We start from the raw sequence: 6,029 nt of genomic DNA, 5'->3' as shown, positions 1-6,029 counted from the left end.
AAGGATGAAAACTCTTGTGTCCATTATGGGGTTTGTTTGGGATGGAATAACTCCCCCCTGTCCCCTCTTATGTTGCTCTCTTTATGTGTATAACTTTTGTCATGGCAATGCTGTGCTTTCTGTGACAGCTCAGGATATAGTGGGTCTACAATGGGAAAGTCACCCAAGGAGTGGAGAAGGAGGGGTCCCTCTTGAAGGGTGAGGTCATTCCCAGTCTCTGTTACTTTGGGAACGGATGGATCGTCAGATGGAAAAAGCCCAGGGCAGATGGTGATCATGAAGAGGTCAAGATATTTCTGTAGCAGCTCCCCAAGTGGCGAATCCCTCCAAGAGGGGATAGTTGCAAATGGGAGATGACATTTCTAAGATTATAAAGCAAGCTTGAAAAAAGCCCTGAAGTCAAAGTCAGGGTTTGGTCTGCTGTCTGTGCCATTATGAAAGAGAAATGAATGAAGAAACTTTGGCTTGACTCAATGGAATGCTGATGGTGCAATTTCAGGCTAACAGCAGGTGAAAGAAAATTAACTCTGTTGGTGTATCTGTGAAAGCCTTCATCTGGGTGGTGACATGTGAGCTGACTTTTGAAGTATGAATAGGAGTTTGTCAGATGAGGTAGGTAAAAAGCCACTCCAAGTAGAAGGCATCATTGGTTAAAGATGTGCATGTATAAAAGATGAGGGAAGTTTCAGGGGATGGGAAATGGTCCAATGTGTATGGAGGATGGGGAGTATGTGGGGACATCAAGAGGCTAGAAAGATAGATTGGGGTATGACTATGTCATGAATGCTGCAAGGAACCATAAAAGAATCAAGAGCAGGGAAACAACAAAGTGAGATTTGGGGTTTAGGAAGATCACCAGGCAGCCAGGGTGGAGGATGGAATGCAGTTCAAGGCAGAGGGACCAGTGAATGTTGCAGTAGCGCTGGTGAGAGATGCCAGTCATGGAGACTTGAGAGTAGAGGATGGAAGACTTATATGGGAGCATGATGGTAGGTGTGGGTGGGAAGGGAAACCTAGTGGTTATCAAGCATGTCTTACATGCTTTAGCTTGTAAATTTTCACCATAACTCTGTGATAAAGGCATTACAGTATTGCCCCTGTTTTACAAATAAGACATCAGAGGTCCACAGAAGTTAAGTAGCAAGGTCCCACAACTTCTGTAAGTCTGTGGGATTCCACAGTTGGGTCTGTTTCCCCTACTTCGTGCCTAAGGGAGAAAAAAATTCAGCAATCCTGGGAGACTAGGGTTTCACCCTTGGGGACCTGGGTGAGCAATGATATTGGCAGACATCCCTATTGCTAGTCAATATCCAGTCTCCTTTCCTGCGGTTAATTGTGGCCATGTGATTAGTTCTGGTCAATGAGTTGTGAGTGAAACTGACATATGTCACTTCTGGGTTAGAGTATTTAATAGCTGATGGGATGTCCTCCAGCTCTTCACGTCTCCTTCACTGGTGATCAGGGAAACATACCTTGAGATGCAAACTCCACCAACCTGGAGACCTGAGTGATGATGTCGGGCCGAACCACCAACCTACCTATGTTGCCATGGAGAGTAAGTGGGGAATAAATCCTTGCTTTAAGTCATGGATATTTAGTTGTTTGTTACTGCAGCACAACCTACCCTATACTGACTGAAAAGGTGATGCCCTTCCCTGAGCAAGGGAGTAAAGGAGAAGGAGCGCTGAGAGCAAGTGTGGGAAAGATGACGTTTCTGGACTTGGGAAAGGCTGAGCTGTGGCAGAACATTATCGTAAAAGGAAGTCAGGCTTTGGAGACCCACAGACCTGGGCCCACCCTCACCCCAGGCACGTGCTGTTTGAGAGGTGCAGGTAAAGTCTCCCAGCCTCTCTGACCTTGGTTTCCACATATGTGAAGTAGGAGTTGTAATCACTACCTCACTGGACCATTTGGATGGCTCCAGATGAAACATGAAGAGCACCCAGCATGGAGACCAGTCTGTGGGAAGCACTCTGCAAACTGTGGTCCTTACCCCAGGAAGTTGATCAGAAGGAAGTTGGTGATTTAAGCTTTGAGGGATCAGACATCTTTCACTTAAATTTCTCTGGTACTGAGAATGGTGCCTATGCACAGTAGGTGTTAAAAGTACTGCAATTACTTACTTTATTTACCCATTTCCTCTCACAACCAGACTGGGAGCCCTTTGATGGGAAGGACCTATATATTAATTCATCTGTTTCCTCCATGCTAAGTGAATATCAGATCTTAGGAAATTTTCCTTGAAAGAATGAGTCATCCAGGGCTTTAGAAATAGCCAGATCTCGAGGCCATTTCTCCCTGACACATCGATACCAAGCCCAGCCCAGCCTTGGTTTTCCAGGAGACCCCCACTCTCCCAGCTAGTGGGTTTCTATTCTTACCTCTGGCATTCCTTCAAGGACCCTTCAGGCCCTGGGTTCAGGTGCCTAGGAAGCCCACCATACCAGAGCCATCTCTCTCATCCATCTTTTCCCCAAATTGGGCAGCATCTTAGATGGCCCCAACATCAGACTCTTCCTGCACACGGCCAGTGCAGACCTTGGCAGGAGAGGGCTGGCAGGAAATTTCTCTCCTTCCCAGGCAGATGAGTATGTAGCAAGTCTGTTTATCAGGCAACGCCTTATTGTAGCCAGAGGTGGTGGCTTAACAGTGGCAGAAACGCCCGCATTGCCTCACACACTGCAAGTTACTAAGATGCGCCCTTGGCCTCAGCGGGAAGATAAGCACCTGCATTGGAGAAGGAGCCCTTGATCATGGGCTGATAAGCTCAGGAAAGGATAAAAAATAAAATCCCAACAAAAACAAGAAGCTGAGCGATCCGCTGTTGGAGGTTTTTTCATGTACACATGGGCGTGTTACCTGTCTTCGCCAACACACGGCGTGAAGCAAAAGGTCTGATTTTAATTTAATTTGGTGGTCATGCAATCATGGAATGAGCATGTCAGAGCTGGAAGGGACTTTAGGGATTGTCTACTTGAATGCTTTAATCTTCCAGGTGAGGACACTTAGGTCCACAGAGCTGTAGTGACTTGTTCAAGATCATCTAGCCACGTTTTGGCAGAGCTGGAACAAAACCCTGGGTCTCTAGACCCCCAGGCCTTCGATCTTTCCCCCAAATGGGATTGCTTCACAGGCTGCCACGTGATTCCTCAGGTGCATTCTGCAGGCTGTGCTTTGGTGCCTAAACAGTCCTCTTTAATAACACCAGTTGGCCTCTTCTGCCTCCAGGGTCAGACTACCTCCCATTGACTACTCCACTGCTGCTGGGGTTAACCAGTTAGCTCAGGGTAACAATGTCTGATGTTTCAGATCCCAACCATTCCAAACCCTGTTATTTTATATTTGAAAGAGGTCCTGATCAGAGAGATGACTTGCCTAGGTGATACAAGTAGAGAAAATGAAACATCTGGGTCTAAAATTCCCAACATCCTGACTTCAGTCCTTTCCATAAATAGTGGATTAAAACCCAGGAGTGGGTGAGGGTGTGTGGAAAGCCACCTGGACTCTGCATCTTTCCTTTGTGGGCTTCTGTTGGGGAAGAATCCCATATGTTACCTTAAGGATAGAAATGGAGTTTGGCAGCCTTAGCAGAATTAAAAATAGCCTTTTTCTTATAGGCACTCAATAAACCAATAAATGATAGGTGAATGAATCCTTAGTGGTTTTACTCACTTAAAACTTGCTTTCTGGGTTTGATTTATGAATGAAGTGAAACAGAGGCGTATAGATTTTAGTTTAAAATCATTTCTAGATGAAAGTGATAGACCGCAGCAGCAACAACAAACTAAGAACATCTCAAGAATCATATATGAAATTGGTACATCCCAATCTCACATTAAAACATGAAGTCAAAATAAGTTAAAAAATATCTGAAAATATTTATTAAATTCGTATTTTAAAAAATCATACAGTAGAGATATATTTCTTTTTTTCACATCTTTTTTGGAGTATAAATGCTTTACAATGGTGTGTTAGTTTCTGCTGTACAACAAAGTGAATCAGCTATATGTATACATATATACCCATATCTCCTCCCTCTTGAGCCTCCTTCCCACCCTATCGCACCCCTCTAGGTCATCACAGAGCATCAAGCTGATCTCCCTGTGCTATGCAGCAGCTTCCTACTAGCCATCCATTTTACATTTGGTCGTGTATATATGTCAATGCTACTCTCTCACCTCATCCCAGCTGCCCACCCCCACCCCGTGACTTCAAGTCTGTTCTCTATGGCTGTATCTTTATTCTTTCCCTGCCACTGTGTTCATCAGTACCGCCTTTTTAAATTCCATATATATGCATTAGCATACGGTATTTGTTTTTCTATTTCTGACTTACTTCACTCTGTATGACAGATTCTAGGTCCATCCACCTCACTACAAATAACTCAATTTTGTTCCATTTTATGGCTGAGAAATATTCCATTGTATATATGTGTCACATCTTCTTTATCCATTCATCTGTTGATGGGCATTTAGGTTGCTTCCATGTCCTGGCTATTGTAAATAGTGCTTCAGTGAATATTGCGGTACATGTATCTTTTTGAATTATGGTTTTCTCAGGGTATATGCCCAGTAGTGGGATTGCTGGGTCATATGGTAGTTCTATTTTTAGATTTTAAGGAACCTCCATACTGTTCTCCATAGTGGCTGTATCAATTTACATTCTCACCAACAGTGTAGGAGGGTTCCCTTTTCTCCCTACCATCTCCAGCATTTATTGTTTGTAGATTTTTTGATGATGGCCATTCTGACTGGTGTGAGATGATAACCTCATTGTGGTTTTGATTTGCATTTCTGTAATGATTAGTGATGTTGAGCATTTTTTCATGTGTTTGTTGGCCATCGGTATGTCTTCTTTGGAGAAATGTCTGTTTAGGTCTTCTGCCCATTTTTGGATTGGGTTGTTTGTTTTTGTGATATTGAGCTGCATGAGCTGCTTGTATATTTTGGAGATTAATCCTTTGTGTGTTGCTTCATTTGCAAATATTTACCCTCATTCTGAGGGTTGTCTTTTCATCTTGTTTATGGTTTCCTTTGCTGTGCAAAAGCTTTTAAGTTTCATTAGGTCCCATTTGTTTATTTTTGTTTTTATTTCCCTTACTCTAGGAGGTGGGTCAAAAAGGATCTTGCTGTGATTTATGTCATAGAGTGTTCTGCCTATGTTTTCCTCTAAGAGTTTCATAGTGTCTGGCCTTACATTTAGGTCTTTAATCCATTTTGAGTTTATTTTTGTGTATGGTGTTAGAGTGTGTTCTAATTTCATTCTTTTACATGTAGCTGTCCAGTTTTCCCAGCACCCCTTATTAAAGAGGCTGTCTTTTCTCCATTGTATATTCTTGCCTCCTTTTTCAAAGATAAGGTGACCATATGTGTGTGGGTTTGTCTCTGGGCTTTCTATCCTGTTCCATTGATCTATATTTCTGTTTCTGTGCCAGTACCATACTGTCTGGATTACTGTAGCTTTGTAGTACAGTCTGAAGTCAGGGAGCCTGATTCCTCCCGCTCCATTTTCTTTCTTAAGATTACTTTTGTTACTCAGGATCTTTTGTGTTTCCATACAAATTGTAAAATTTCTTGTTCTAGTTCTGTGAAAAATGCCATTGGTAATTTGATAGGGATTGAATTGAACCTGTAGAATGCTTTGGGTAGTATAGTCATTTTTAGAATACTGATTCTTCCAATCCAGGAGCATGGTATATCTCTCCATCTGTTGGTTATCTTTGATTTCTTTCATCAGTGTTTTATAGTTCTCCAAGTACAAGTCTTTTGCCTCCTTAGGTAGGTTTATTCCTAGGTATTTTATTCTTTTTGTTGCAGTGGTAAATGGGATTGTTTCCTTAATTTCTCTTTCTGATCTTTTGTTGTTAGTGTATAGGAATGCCAGAGATTTCTGTGCAGTTACTTTGTATCCTGCAACCTTACCAAGTTCTTTGATTAGTTCTACTAGTTTTCAGGTGGCATCTTTAAGATTTTCTATGTATAGTGTCATGTCATCCACAAACAGTGACAGTTTTACTTCTTCTTTTCCAA

This window comes from Mesoplodon bidens (genome assembly GCF_964165515.1).
Source record: "Mesoplodon bidens genome assembly, chromosome: 3".
NCBI lineage: Eukaryota > Metazoa > Chordata > Mammalia > Artiodactyla > Ziphiidae > Mesoplodon > Mesoplodon bidens.
The sequence above is the reverse complement of the archived record's forward strand: the minus strand, read 5'-3'. Positions refer to the sequence as shown.